Here is a 16602-nt window from a genome sequence, read left to right as displayed (position 1 = left end):
TCAAATATAAGACAACATGGCATTATAAAGCCACCAAGCATTTCTATATGTAGAGAATACTGTTTTAACACCTAAAGTCGGGCTTCAACACAATATGGATATGACAATATTATTTTCCAAAAAACATTAGGATGCTTCCAATTTCAAAGTAAGTGAGTTTTAAAGTGACCCCTGTATTATTTCTTAAACATATGTTGTACATATATGTCCTTGGTATGAATTCTTATATGGATGGATTTGTTTAAAAGATAAGACCTGTTACATTACTCATAACTAAGACCTGCAATTTCTCAGACTATTTCCTGGAAGAATAATACTGTGTTTCTTAGCCAATTCAATTAAAAACTTAAACTAAATTTAGGTATACATTATTTGGGGAAGGAATATAGAGGTTGTTTTCCACTCTCAAAATTTAATTGAAATGTGTAATTATAATTATTTCAAACAGCTTTCTATCTGCTGAAAGCTAAATTGGGTAGAGTAAATAAGATTGATAAAGCAACATGAAGATTAATTTCTAAAAATATATTTATAATTCATTGGTTATTTTCTTTTAAAAAATAAATATTTCTGGAAATATAACCATAGATTAATTGTACCAATCCCTATGTTTTATTCTTTAACTTAGACATGGGTTTCTCTTTTTTTAATTTTTTTTTTATTTTTTTAAGATTTTATTATTATTGGAAAGCCAGATATAAAGAAAGGAGGAGAGACAGAGAGGAAGATCTTCCATCTGATGTTTCACTCCTCAAGTGAGTTGCAACGGGCCGATGCGCGCTGATCCGATGCCGGGAACCTGGAACCTCTTCTGGGTCTCCCATGTGGGTGCAGGGTCCCAAAGCTTTGGGCCGTCCTCTCCTGCTTTCCCAGGCCACAAGCAGTGAGCTGGATGGGAAGTGGAGCTGCTGGGATTAGAACCGGCTCCCATATGGGATCCCGGGGCGTTTAAGGCGAGGACTTTACCCGCTAGGCCACGCCGCCGGGCCCAGACATGGGTTTCCATATATGTACTTATAATTAACAAATAGGGTATTGGAATTACCATTTTGATTTAGAACAGATATTTTTATCCAATTATTTTCCCTCAGGTAAACATCAATTCAAATAATTTACAAGATAAAAATGGATTTCTTTTCTAATATATTTTCAGAATTTTAGGTGGAAATCAATTTATTTCATTAATATTCATTAATATTTTCAACATATTATGTAAATACAATTGTGATTCTTTAGAATAAACTATGAAAAAACAGCTGCAATAGCCATTCCAACATCAGAAAATGTAGACTTTGAGGTGATGAGCATTAGGATATATGAAGGACATCATATAAGGATCATGGGATCCAATCAGCAAGAAGTTATGATAATAAAATTATATGCACCAAATGCCAGGATATCTAGCTATGAAAAACAAATATTAATGGATTTAATAGGGGAAATATACATCAATGCAATAGTTGCTGGAGACCTTAACACTCCACTAACCTCAATGGACAGATTGATGTGACAGAAACTCATCACGAAAACAACAGAGACGTTAGACATTAGAACAAATGGACTTAATTGACTTTTATAGAAATTTCATCCTACTGACAACTATATATATTTAATTCATAACAGGCAATGTTCCCCAGGATTGATTGTATTATGGACCAGAAAACAAACCTCAGCAAAAAAAAAAATATCAAATTAAAACCCTGTATTTTCTCAATCCATCATGTATTGAAACTTGCGATCAACAAATCAAGATCTGTCAAAATTTAGTGATTGATCAGTGAGTTTTAGAAAGAAATCAAGGAAGAATTTTTTTAAAGATTGAAATCAGTGAAAACATCAATACATAATATCAAAATTTTCTGGGGCACAAGCAAAGCTTTGTTCAGAGGAAATTTGAGAGGATCCCCAATGAAACTGTTAACTATGTCTTGATCGTACATGCTGGACTTTTTATCATTGCCTTTACCTATGAAGCCATGATGCACTTAAATAGCATAATTATGTAGTTGTGACTGTTACTGAAGGATTATACTGTTGTAATAACATGAGGAAAAGCATTTGGGTTGGGGGAATGGGGGCTGAAAGTGGAAATCTCTGAGCATATGAAATTTTGTTATGAAAATTAAACACACACAAATGTACAGTTAGATGCCTTTTTATGACTCAGCATGACCTATCTACTTAGCATTTGCAAAATAAAATGTATAATATGCTAGAATTTATTTTGAGGGTATAATTTGTGTTATAGAATATGTGTAGGTGGTTAATTTCTACTATGCATTTCCCTTATCGAATCTGTCTGGCACAATTATGAATTTTGTAGTAAAAATTTGAAAAGAAGCACACCAAAAATACTCAATGGTCAAACATATGGCATAATGGACAAATATACAACTTCATAATATACTTGTAGGTATCAATTTTTAAATGATTTTTATTTTTTTGAAAGAATTAAAAACGGAGAGAGGGAGAGAAAAATGGGCAGAGGAATGGACTGGAGGGAGGGGAGGTAAAAAGAGAGGTGAGAAGAGGCGAGAAGAGGAGAGGTGAGGTGAGGGGAGTGGAGTGAAAGGGATGAAGGGAGGGAGGGGAGGAGAGCAGAGGAGAGGGGAGGGGAGGGGAGGGGAGATGAGAAGAGAGGAGAGAGGAGAAGGAAGGGGAATAGAGAAGAGAGGAGAGAGGAGAGGAAAGGGGAGGAGAGGAGAGGAGAGGAGGGGAGAGGAGGGGAGATACATATCTTCCATTCATTAGTTGTCTCTTCAAATGGCTGCCATTAGCCATTGCTGGGCCACACAGAAGCTAGGAGCCAAAAACCTCTTTCAAGTCTTCCACATTGGCACAGTGGCCCAAGCCAGCTTTTGGACTATCTTATTCTGCTTTCCAAGTCTTACTAGCAGGGAGCAAGAATAGAGTCAAATAGCAGAGACACAAACTGTTGCCGATATTGGCATTGGAGTCCAAGGCAGCGGCTAAACACATCTTCTATAGTACCACCATCAATAATTTTTTGAAGTCAGATAATTTAGTTTTGAAATTATTCTTCTTCCTTTTTAAATAAAAACCAAGACAATACCATAGAAACAAAATCTTTGCTAACTTCATAACATCACCATTTTATTTCAAAATTAATTATTTTCTTCTAATAGATCAAAGTATTTCATGGTCAGCATTTGGAAAAAAAATCTTCAAAGTCTCATTGTCATGAGAAATGCATTAATTTTAAATCTGCAAAGAGTGAGTGAGTGAACAAACAAGAAAAAATGTCAAAAAGTAGATAATGTATAACAGGTAAGACTTTTGATTTTTCAAAAATGTTGATTTATGTCACTTTCATCTCTAATGAGTTAGGATTAAATGGAATGATCCTAAATAATAATGCTTCATAGTCAATATTTGTAATATTGCAAGAGACATGCAACATACTTTTCTCCAAAGCATGGAAATGCAGGATTTTTAAGTAATTTGAAGATGCAGACATGTTTTCTTTCTTTTTTATTGCTTTTACTGACAGAGATACAGAAACGGACAAGTATAGAGAGAATGCTTCCATGCACGGTCTGCTTGCTGTATTCCTGCAATTTCTGGACTGTCTTGGCCAAAGCTGGAACTAGAAACTCAATCCACATTTTCACTTGAGATGTATAAAGCGAACTACTGGGCCACCATTACTGACTTTCATGGTCTGGAACAATTAAAACCTGGAGACAGGGGCCAGAAGTGCACAACATATCTCATTGTCTTGACATAAGATGCCAGCGTCTTAACTACGAGGCCAAAGATTCACTCCACCAACATCTTTTTTTTTTTTTTAACATGAACTGAAAAAATAAAAAAGAATGCTTTAGGTACTTTCATTATCAGCTGGTTTTGATTTTTTCTTGTACTCATTGTAGAAACTCTTCAGTAAAAAGAAAATCTGCAAAATATAATTTTAGCATCTGAAGTAATAGAGTGGAACAGATGCGACCTCGCCTATGTGTGGGTGAATAATTGAACCTTTTGTCTTAGTTTATCTTCTTGAAACTTTGGGTAGGCTACCATAACTTATTACCCCCTTTAGAGAATATTTGACTTTATCCATTATATAGGGCTAGTGCTGTGAAAAGTAAATGCTTCAATATGCATAAAGCCATTAATCATATCCAGAAGAGTACGAGTTTTGCTCTTTACATAAATGAGGGTATGTTTCTGAAACATTTGTTGTATACAATGTGTAACTGAAGAGTTCACATTCATAAAGGCATTGTAGATTAATCAGTGCAAATCACATTTGAGTAAACTGAATAAAATTGATCTCAAAGTCTGTTGAATTTTAATTTTATATTGAAATCTTTAATTTTATTTTCCTTCCTTCTGTATTTCTCCTGGAGCAATAGAAATGCTTTACCATTCTGTGGCTGTGTGAATCTGGAGAGGGGTGAAGGCAGATGTACCTATATAAAGGATATTTATACGTGTTTAAAATATCTTATTTCCTGAGTTCCATAACAGAATTCTGAGTTCAAGAAGTGAGTTTAAAACATTTGAACTGTTTTTTTTAAATCATGAGTATAAGAGCATTATGAAAAGTGACTTTGCTATAGCATCTCAGTACCTTCAAAAATTTATTCATTGGTATTAGATTTTCCAGGTTGCTAAATGAAATAAAAAATGTTGCTCATGAATTTACTGCCACTCTTAAGCCACCACTGACATTAAAATGCTACAGCTATGTGGAAAAACAGTTATGACACAAGCGTGTTTTCAGAGTTTTGATTGTGATTTATAATGTATTCTCCTGTGGTCACAGTGTGGCACAGAAACGGAAACGTGCTTGGATGCTGCCTGTTCACATATCAGAAAAGCAACTACCCCACTTCTTTTTTGCTGTTGTTTAAGATATATTTATTTTTACTGGAAAAGCAGATATGCAGACAGGAGGAGAGACAGAAAAGAAGTTCTTCCATCGATGATTCACTCCCCAAGAGGCCACCATGGCTGGAGCTGAGCCAATCCAAAGCCAGGAGCCAGGAGCTTCCTCCAGGTCTCCCACATGGGTGCAGGGTCCCAAAGCTTTGGGCCGTCCTTGACTGCATTCCCAGGCCACAGGGACGGAGCTGGATGGGAAGCAGGGCAGCCAGGATTAGAACTGGCGCCTATATGGGTTCTGGTATGTTCAAGGCCAGAACTTCAACCGTTAAACTATTGCGCCCGGCCCAACCACCCCACTTCCAATCCTGTTACCTGCTATTTGCTGTGGGTGGCAAAAGACTCAGTGTTTTCACATCATTTAGCAAACCTTCATAGTGTTAGAAGATCCTGAGATTATACCTTGGCGGCTGTGGCATTTTGAGAAGAGAATCAGCAGAAGGAAAATCTCTCCATCCATCATTCTCTTTCTGCCTCTCCGTATCTCTTGACTTTTAAACAAAGAAAATAAATCTTGAGAAATAGAAGCTGTTGTTTGGCGTAATTGTATCCAGTATCACAGGGCCACATACTGGTCCCGGATTGAACTTTGAACAAATATGTACAAAGAGGCAGGAGACAATGGCCCAAATGTTCTAGGTCTCCCATAGGAATGCCAGGGAAGCAGATATCCCAAGGTGGCTTACCTCACTATTTTATTTTACAGCATTGCTCCCAACATGAAAACAAAATGCACTGTCCTCTCAGTAAATCAAGCATGCTTCCAGTAAGATCTTGCATTCTGAGAAGTTTGTTTTCCCTTTTCTCTTTTTCTTGTCTAATGCTGTTGTTGCTATAAACCAAAGATTCTGACCAGTCTTTGCTGTCAGGTAAAAAGAATGGCAAGACATTGAGTAGATAAGTTTCTTTCTTGACTGATGTGGTCATGTTGTCTGAGGTTAGACAACAGAATCTTGCAATAGGGAGTCGGTTTGATCAGTTCCTTGCTGAGACAAGCAGCCTGGCTCCCTAGCTGCCTCACACAGAAAGTCTACTTAACACACACCTTGCTGCCTGGAGACGAACGTGTCCCATCTCACTGGCCACTCACTGCTTCCCCAGACTTTTTCTGCCTATTTTGATTTCTTCACACTTGAGAAGGATCTCAGGAGAAGAATGATCATTTCAAAATAAGCTGTATGCCCACTTCTCCCGGAGAGTTCCTCTCTGAATGAAGAGCTGTAAGCTACAGGAAGAAATCCTTTATCTGTGTATGAAGATGCGCAAAGCAAGCAGTGGTCAGTCAACACCGAGAAACTGACAAACGCGCCTTCGCAAAGGCAGTGGGTCCTCTGGGAATGGAAGAAAAACTCTCGTTGTTTGTTAGGACTTCTGAAACTCTACCTGGCAAATGAAAATGTCTGTTTGTGACTCAGGCATGTGTATATCACAGAGAATCTCTCTGTGAATCCTGGCTCTGCCTTAGGGATTTAAGAATTCACTGACTACATTCATGTGTAACAGAGATATTTTGTTTTGTTTTTCTTTCAAATATCTCATTAATATATTAATTCATTGGATAGAGATACGAGAGAGAGAGAGAGAGAAAGAGATCTTACTTGCACTAATTCACTCTCCCAGAAAGCTACAATGACCAGAACTGCAACAGCAAAGCCAAAACCCAGGAACCTCATCCGGCTGGAGGAAGGAACCCAAACGCTTGAACCATTTTACACTACTTTTCCCAATCTATTAGCAGAGAACTTGATCAGAAGTGGAGAGAAACATGAATGCCAATGTCAGGGACAGCAGCTTTATGTGCTGGTCCACCAAGTCGTTCTCAAAGCCAACATTATGAACCTTTTGGTTTCTAAACAAGTCAATCATATGTGGCATAACTACTGCAAGGACAATTGTCTTAAAAATATACCCTTTTGTTTCTCACGCACTGTTTTTTCTCCAGGAGTAGTTACACACACACAGAACTCTCTCTGTAGAAAGCTTTTCTTGGTCTTCTTTTGTGTGTTACAGATATCTTCGCCTTTGTGTTCTGCATTTGTAATGTATTTAAACACATCTGTATAAATGATACTTACATGATTTTCAGCTTTTGTTATTCAATGCACCAATATTCATTTGTTAATGTTTTAACATAAAATAATTATTTTCAAGCCAAGTTCTAGTTGATGTTCTACATAATCTGCATATTTTATTGTATTCCTTATGAATCAGGGATCAAATACTCCTGGTTAGGCTAGAAGTCTCTCAAATTGCAGTTCACCTCTGTATGCCACAAACATATTTGGTGTTCCAAAGATTTCTCTCCCCATGAAATTTTCAGCATTTTGAATGAAGAAAAGACAGCCCTGGAGTTTCTGCAGTTGGGCAAGCACCCAGTAGGGGGATGAAATCCCATCATTTCCCTTCTCTGTATTAATATATTAAAAAAAATATTTCCAGTTCTTCTCACTTGTCTGCATTGGAGTACCCTTTTAAGTGTGCTATCTAAAAGACTAGTAACACCACCACCAATAATACTCTAATAATAAAAATAAGCTTAACACTCAACTTGAATTATATTTCTCCCAAATCATCTTTCTGAGTTGCTTCGGTAGGAAGTTGGAGGGTGTGAGTTTGGGGAAGCAGTGATCGAAGCAGGATATTTCACATTGTCACTTTCTTAATCCTTAAAGGTCCTCATTAAATCTGGATGCAGATCATCTATTTGTGTCAGCTCTAAGACTGCTTTTCTATGACATACATTTGGCTCATCTTGCAGTTACAGGAATAAAAATGGTTGTTTATTTGTTGAATTTTTTAAAACAGAATGCTATTTGAGTGAATACGTTGGATACAAAAATATTTTCTCACCAAACAACCCCCACATCACACACACACACACACACACACACACACACAGAGTTGAGGTATAACATTGCAATGAACTTAAGAAAAACAATGTGATAACACACAGAAAAATAATCTCATTTGCTTTCCAATTTACTTGTCTACTAAATTGTTGAAATTGAATGTAGCTAAATATCAGTGTGAGTGGGCAGATATAAAAGGAAGGAAGAAGTGCCTGGTGCTGTAACCTAGTGGCTTAAGTCCTCACCTCGCACATGCCAGAACCCATATGGGTGCTGGTTCTAATTCTGGCAGCCCTGTTTCCCATCCAGCTCTCAACTTGAGGCCTGGGAAAGCAGTTGAAGACTGCCTGAAGCTTTGGGACCTTGCACCTCTGTGGTAGACTGGGAAGAAGCTTCTGGCTCCTGGCTTAGGATTGGCTCAGCTGCTAACATTGCAGCCACTTGGGAAGTGAATCAGGGGCAGATGTGACATCTTCCTCTCTGTCTTTTCTTAGCTCTAAATCTGACTTTCCAATATTATTTTAAAGGAAGAAAAAGAATGAGCTCTACTAATATAAGTAGTATGAATATTTCAACCCTACATGCTGAGTTGATAATTTAGTCTTTATTTTGTGATATCTTCTATTTAAAACCATTCAGCGAATCTTTCAGTTATTAATTGCACATGGGATTTATTTTTGTGCCATGATAGCTCTTCTGGAAATGAAGTTATAACACAGGCTATGTGAAAATTTACAAGGTGCTAATGAGCTTTCTTCAAACACCACAAATTATTTAAGTAACTTAATGCTGTTGTTATTTTTACAGTGTCAGAGGAATTTTCACACTAATGTGAGACAGCCACATAATTTATTTCTCTGTTTTCAAACTTCCAAGTATAAATTGAAAACATAAGCATTATGTCAAGAAAGAAATGACATCAATTTATTTCTTTCAAATGTTATATATTAAAAATATTTGTATTCCAGGGAAAAATAAAGACATAATAACATGATTGATTTGAGCTTTAACAATCTAAAAATGTGTATTATAGCTTTAAGATAAGGGATATGAATTGAGGTAGTAATGTGTTTAAATAGAATTGCTTTTGATTTTGGTTATTTATATTATATGCATATTAAAATTTTCTCAATAGCTGTTTTCACTCCATCACATGCGAAGGTTAGTTTGACACTGAATAACCCTAACTTCATTTTTTTTATGTTGTAACACGCTAAATTTAAGGGCCCTAGAACAATACAGGAAATGATAAAGTACAAGCAAAAAATGAGCTTGGGCTCATTTGGATCTTACATTCACTTTGGGGGCCCGGCGGCGTGGCCTAGCGGCTAAAGTCCTCGCCTTGAACGCACCGGGATCCCATATGGGAGCCGGTTCTAATCCCGGCAGCTCCACTTCCCATCCAGCTCCCTGCTTACATTAACTTTGGGCTATTAAAATTATAACAAATCTGTTTGGTTCTAAAACTAACAAGTGAAAAAAAAATGAAAAGCAGTCGAGAGGTAGAGAGAGGCTTTAAATCTGCCTGTAACGAAAATGGCAGTCGCAGCAAATTTCAAAACTTAAGCACATATAAATGAGAGAGAGAGAGAGAACAAAACAACAACAAAACTAAGTTAGCAGGCCCGGTGCGTGGCCTAGCAGCTAAAATCCTCACCTTGCACGTACCAGGATCCCATATGGGCGCCGGTTCTAATCCCAGCAGCTCCACTTCCCATCCAGCTCCCTGCTTGTGGCCTGGGAAAGCAGTCAAGGACATCTCAAAGCTTTGGGACCCTGCACCCACATGGGAGACCTGGAAGAGGTTCCTGGTTCCTGGCTTCTGATTGGCACAGCACCGGCCGTTGCGGCTCACTTGGGGAGTGAATCATCGGACGGAAGATCTTCCTCTCTATCTTTCCTCCTCTCTGTATATCTGACTTTGTAATAAAAATAAGTAAATCCTTTAAAAAAATCTAAGTTAGCTAAATACTGATCATTTAAAAGACTTTATTTCTTCATTAATTTTCTATGTATAGATCAGAATATTTATGCCTTTCACCAATAGTACCTGCAGGTTCCAAGGCTGAGGATTCAATACTTACAACCTGCAGGATTTTAAACAAGTTACTCACAGTCAGTCAGCTTCATTTCCTCATATATAAATTGGAAATATATATATATATATTTTTTTAAGATGGTGAGTTTTTTTTTTCAAAGATTTATTCATTTTATTACAGCCAGATATACACAGAGGAGGAGAGACAGAGAGGAAGATCTTCTGTCCGATGATTCACTCCCCAAGTGAGCCGCAACGGGCCGGTGCACGCCGATCGAAGCCAGGAACCAGGAACCTCTTCTGGGTCTCTCACACGGGTGCAGTGTCCCAATGCATTGGGCCGTCCTCGACTGCTTTCCCAGGCCACAAGCAGGGAACTGGATGGGAAGTGGAGCTGCCGGGATTAGAACCGGCGCCCAAATGGGATCCCGGTGCGTTCAAGGCGAGGACGTTAGCCGCTAGGCCACGCCGCCGGGCCCTAAATTGGAAATATTAATGTATGTTTCAGTATATGATTTCTAGGTTCAACAGAATTAATACATGTTAAATATACACAGCTAAGCTAGAGGGTCAATCACATATTTCAGTCCCACTCAATTTTAATAATGTGTTTATTAATCTAATGAAACATTATTGATAACATAGATTATGTAATAGCAATGGTGTCTTAGACTATTTTGCAGAGTGTAAGAGTATAACTGATGATTTACAAGCATTACAAGTTAATTTGGCCATGAATCTCAAGTCTGGAAAGTGTAAAATCATAAGGCCACGTCTGGTGAGTGGCTTGCTTCTGCATTATCCTGTGATAGAAGAGGAAAAAGCAAGTGAATATGCATCCATAAGAGACAGACAATCTACTCTTGTGACTGTGGTCGTATTCCATTCACCTCTTAATGTTTCCACAACTCATTCCTGTTTAATTTGGGTTTAAGTTTCCAGCACATGGTTTTCATGGGCCACACTAGAAACATAGTGTTATGCCTATTCTCCAATTCCAAATCTTTCTCACAAGCAAAATGCACTCATCCCGTTCTAAATTTTTATGTTAAAATGTCAATTGCAAAATCCCAAGTCCGGAGACCCCACATATGAGGCAGATTGAAGATGGGATTCGTTCTATGCAAATTCCCTTGCGGCTGTGAAAAAGATACATTCTTCCAAACTACAGTGGTAGGACAGACATTAGCAATCCAAAATAATAATTAGAAAAGAACAGAGGATACCTGGTCTCATGTGAACTGGAAACCCAAGAAGAGAAATACAATATTAAATCTTCAGTCTAGTAAATTATCTCCTTTAAACACGTGTGCTATATTTTGGCCACATAGTTAGGGATCAGTGTGGGCTTCCAAGGATTCAGGACACTGTATTTATTACTATGCTGAACTTCATCTTTGTAGAAACTCTGAGGAATTGCAATCTTATGTCTACATCTTTCCCATCTGGGAACTGCAAGCCTTACAGATGTACAGGCTGTATACTCCATGTTGCCCCCAGTATAGGCTTTCTGTTATTGCTCCTGGACCTCTGCACTCTCTGTGATAAAAATCTAGGTGGAAGTCACCATGACCGTGTAAGTCAGGCATTCTGTGTGTTTTCAGAGTGTGCACCACACAGATGCTGTCAAATCCTATAGACTTTGTAGAATGACATACATCCCACCCAATCCCTCTTGGACTGGGACTTGAGTGACTTGAAGAGTACTGTTTTGGAATATAGAGAGAAGAAACTTGGGTGTAGATTTTGAAATACTGTAGGCAATTCTCTAGAAATCTTGTTTTTAAGTTCCTTTTGTGTTTTAGGTCACCAATATTCCTTCTTGTGAATATGCCTGTAGCCCTTCTATCTATATTGATTCCAAAGGCAATAACTCCTTTGATCACAACTTTAGTTTCCTTACTTAAAAAGTTTCTTTTCACTGTTTATATGACTATGATTTTGATTCTTCACTGTAGTTGCACTTTAATTATCAACTTTGTTGTTAAATCATGTCTCTGCTCTTCCATGTTACTCAATGAAGCTAGAAGCAGTCAAGCATTTGGTCAGTAGTAAGGATCTGCTGGGATGCTTGTCTACCTCTCTTGCCTGGTTTAACATGTTTCCACATTTCAAAATCAGCTTGCCATCTAGGTGCATCCTGTAAAGTAACAAGCATTAGCTGAATTGGAATTATGTCATCCCTAACAAAGGTTTTCATTGGGATCTTAGGTCCTGGCTACTGCTTAACTCAGCTCTAGTCTGAGAACATTTGCAGCGTGAGTGCATGAGTGAATGAAAATACCTATATCTCTGTTTTCCTTTTGCTCTACCTTAAAGGAAGCTGAACATATATGTAAACACCAGCCACTCAAATATTTTACTTAGATATGTCTACCACCAGATATTCGACCTTATGATTCATAAATCCGCATTACACAAGGCATTAGGATATGGACAGAGCTCTGCCAAGTTCTTTGCAGATTAGACATGGCAAGATTAGACTTTTTTTTCTTCAGAACCCTCATTTGAATTGTCTCTGTTGCTCTGTAGTGCTCTGGTCTATGGCAATCTTGGCTTTTGCAAATGGGCTCCACCATATTCGTTCACCCAACATGTATTATTCTTGTTCTTGGGTATTTTGTTATAGCAACAACACCACTTTTTGGTATCATTATACATTGCAGTCCATTTTATGTTCCCATCACAGAATATATAACGCAGGGAAATTATAGACATAGGATTTAATTTGTCTGAAAGTTGTGCAGTTTTGGAAGCCAAAACAGAAAGATCACATCTACTGAACGCTTCTTTGCTTAATTGTCCAATGCAGGAGGATGAAAAGAAAGGGAGCAATGCATGTAAGTGAGATGTCCACTCATTATTTTGAACTCTAATAATGACTAATTTACTTTCCAAAAGTGAGCAAAACCTCATGAAAAAGTTACCACTTGAGTCTCGCATCTATCCATATCATTCTATTGAGGATTAAGTTCTTCGCAGCTAAACTTCGGAGGATTTATTTAACTCTTGGAATAGTATCAATAGCAATTTTATAGCAAGTTTGGCACCATGGTATGAAATGTTAATCTTTTGTCTGCTGTGCCAGCGTCCTATATGAGCATCTTAGGTGCTCTAGTTGCAATTTTTCAGCTCCCAACTGATGGCTTTAGAAAGCAGCAAAGTGTGAACCAAAGTGCTTGGGCCCCTGTACCCATTAAGGAGACTTGGAAGAAATTCCTGGCTTTTACATTTAGATCAGCCTAAGTCTGGACATTTTAACCATTTTTGGAGACTGACAATCTACATTCTCCTCTCTTTCTATAAATCTGATTTCTAAATAACACAAATAAATCTTAAGAAAACACAATTATAGAGCATGATAGTGATTACTTATTGAGATGATAATATGTAGTGTGATTGTCATTTCTTTGAAAAACTCTGGATAGAAATAAACAAAGTGGTGATTGGTGGTGGCAGGGGAAATAGATAACTACAATGAAGTCTCAATACAGGACAATGAAAATAGAAATACAACTATAAATCTAATCAATTGTGAATTATTAAATAATATATCACATTTATACAACTGGTTAATCGCAACTAACAAATTTACTATCAGTAAGATTGTTCGAGGGGTGGGGGGATTCCCAGAGCCTATGAAACTGTCACATAATGCAAAATAATTAATAAAAAAAAAGATTGTTCATCAGTTTCTAATTTAATTACCATTTTAAATCTTTGAAACCAAAAACCCCCTTGTTTGTAATTCACGTATAATTAGAGCAGATATGGAGATGTTGAGCACACTAATTCTGTAACCACATTTATAGGTATATGTGCCACGCACAGTCCAGCTAATATTTGGGACATGTAGCATGGATTAGCACTTTGCCTTGGTTTGGGATCAGTGCAAATCGATGGTAAATTTAATGCTGATTTTTCACTTTAGTGCATTTTAGAAGAATTTAAAGAATAGGCACTAAGAAATTTTAAACTCATATGCATATGAGTTTTAAGGAAGGAAGTAATTTTTTATGACAAATCCATGCACAATGGTTTAATGTCTAAATCCTCACCTTGCTTAAGTTGGAATCCCATATGAGCACCAGTTCATGCCCAGGCTGGTCCACTTCCCACACAGCTCCATTCTTCTGGCCTGGAAAAGCAGTAGAGGACAAAGCCGAAGCCTTAGAATCCTCCATCTGAAACAGAGATCCGGAAGAAGCTCCTGGTTTTTCTGGCTTCAGATCCTCTCTGGTCTGGCCATTGTGACCATTAGGATGAAAGATCTTTCTTGGGCCCAGCGCCGTGGCCTAGCAGCTAAGGTCCTCGCCTTGAACGCACAGCATGGGGATCACATGTGGGTGCAGGTTCTAATCTAGGCAGCTCTGATTCCCATCCTGCTCCCTGCTGTGGCCTGGGAAGGCAGTCTGGTTCCTGGCTTGGGATTGGCTCGTCACCGGCCAAAGGGGGCACTTGGGACATGAATCAACTGATGGAGGATCTTGCTGACTGTCTCTCCTCCACTTTGTATATCTGACATTGCAGTGGAAATGAATAAATCTTAAAAAAAAAATCTTTCTTTCTGTCTCTTATCTCTGTAAATCTGACTTACCAATAAAAATAAATCACTCTTTTAAAAAATTATAATATAAATTAAGGCTTAACTTGTTCATTTCTAGGTCACTGTTTTGTTTGCTCTTGTTGTTTTCATTTTGCTTTTTTTATCCTGGAAGATTTCAAACTCACTCTTTGCAAGATTCTTTCCACTAAGCTAGGCCATGGCAAAGGCAGTTTTAATCTAGAGTGGAACTTTTAATTGACTTAGTTACATGTGATGACATACTATGATTGGACAAATGTAAAATGCATTAAAATCTTGCATCTCAAATTTCAAGAGATATTTATGCTTCCTGCAAATGCATGATTTAAAACTAAAAGAAATAAATTGGCACATTAGGAACTTGACGTTTCAAAAGTCTATACTTAATTTTATCAAATATTTGCTTAGGTATTTAAAATATTTACAGAAAGAGAGAGACAGAAAGAGAAAAATCTTCCATCCACTGGTTCACTCCTCAAGTGAGAGCAAATTGTCCAGGGCGAAGCCAGGCAGAAGTGAAGAGCCAGGAACTACCTCCAAGTCCCATATATTCGTGGGAGGGGCACAAATACTCAGGCCATCTTGCACTAGCAAGGAGCCGGATCTAAAAAAGACATCCGGGAATCAAACCAGTGCTCATGCGTCATAAAGAACCATGGGTCATAGCTTTATGGACTAAACTACAGCACTTGTCCCTTAATATTTTAAACCAATAATAGGTCTTTATAAATATTAACATAAACTTTGCTTCATAATGGTAAAAAAGTAGAAATAACAGAGAAAATTAAGAATGTCATCTCAGTTTCATATCCAAATCTTCAAGTTTGTTATTGTCTCTATGCTTTCTATTTCCATTATTTTTTGTTAGAGGCAAATTGACATAAAACTGTTCATGATATTTAGCTTAAAATCTTTTTTCTGATGGTTAAAAATAAAAATCAGAAAAGGTAATTGAAGTGTCCAAAGTGCCACATGTAATATAAAATGGAATTTGACCCTGACTTGATTGAATGTAAGTGCTGTTTCCACTGCAAAGCAACTCATCCTTGCCAACTGAAAATTAAGTAAATATCATTATGTATATATTAATAGAAAGCCCATCTCATATGCATAGGTTTTCATATGGGCAGTAAATCACAATCATATTCTATGCTAGACCTTTAATTATAACAGATAATTCACAATATAAAAGGAGTACAGATCATTTACAATATGTAAATTAAACATGCAGAGCTTTATGAGGTCACATACAAGCTATAATATAAATATGAATAAGCATGAAAATCACAATTTTATTTGGAAAACATCATATAAATATCCACCTAACTGCTCTGGAAAAATTTTTAGAGACCTTGAAAAGGTGAACATGTAAGAATTACTAGGACATATAAAATATCAAGTATTATTTATGACCCAATAATGTGCAGCCTTCTCAGTTTAAGAACATTTCACTAGGGAAAGAGATTCTGATTTTCACCGTCGGGTAAAAGGAGAAAAGTATGGTCATCTTGGTGGCTCAACAGGCTAATCCTTGACCCACTAGCACCATCATCCCATATGCAATATGGTTTAGACAGGAGCTAGTTCGGGGCCGTGGATTTGGAAGCTACATCTCCACAGCCTCTGTAACATATATACATATTTTACCAACCTGTGCATCAGAGAAGGCATACCCATCATTGTTTAGGACCTTAGGTGGAGGGTTTGTTTCATTGTTACACTAACTCTCTACTCAAGTCCCATGGAAGTCTGTGCAGGTGAGGGGCTCAGTCTTGGCTGCAAGCTTTGTACTTGTACTTCAGCGCTTCTCAGCTTCCTCACATTCCAGCTGTCGACCTCTCACGTACCAGCCTGCTCTCTTGTCTTTCATGGATAGATTCTGGGGACAAAGTTAGCGATCTTTGTTCCTTATCCTTCCTCTTTCTGGCTCACTCACCCTGAGCATGGCTCCACATTTACCTATACTCCTCACCGTCTGAATAAACCGCATTACTGGTTTGTTTGAACTGTGTTGCTACCTGTTCTTAATATGCTTTTTAAGTAAGAGGCAAGAAACTATGAATTAAATAAATTTTGCCCTGACCTAGACCACAACTTCTTGTAAGCGAACCAGAGGTTTGCAAGGACAATGTGCTGGGTTTAACTCTGTTGCTGTCTGTCTCAGCTACAGGTGGCTTCTGACTACATCCTGAAAACTTCTTCATTCTCTAGTTTCTCTTGTC

This window comes from Ochotona princeps, chromosome 7 (genome assembly GCF_030435755.1).
Source record: "Ochotona princeps isolate mOchPri1 chromosome 7, mOchPri1.hap1, whole genome shotgun sequence".
Classification (NCBI taxonomy): Eukaryota; Metazoa; Chordata; class Mammalia; order Lagomorpha; family Ochotonidae; genus Ochotona; species Ochotona princeps.
Note: the sequence above shows the minus strand (reverse complement) of the source record.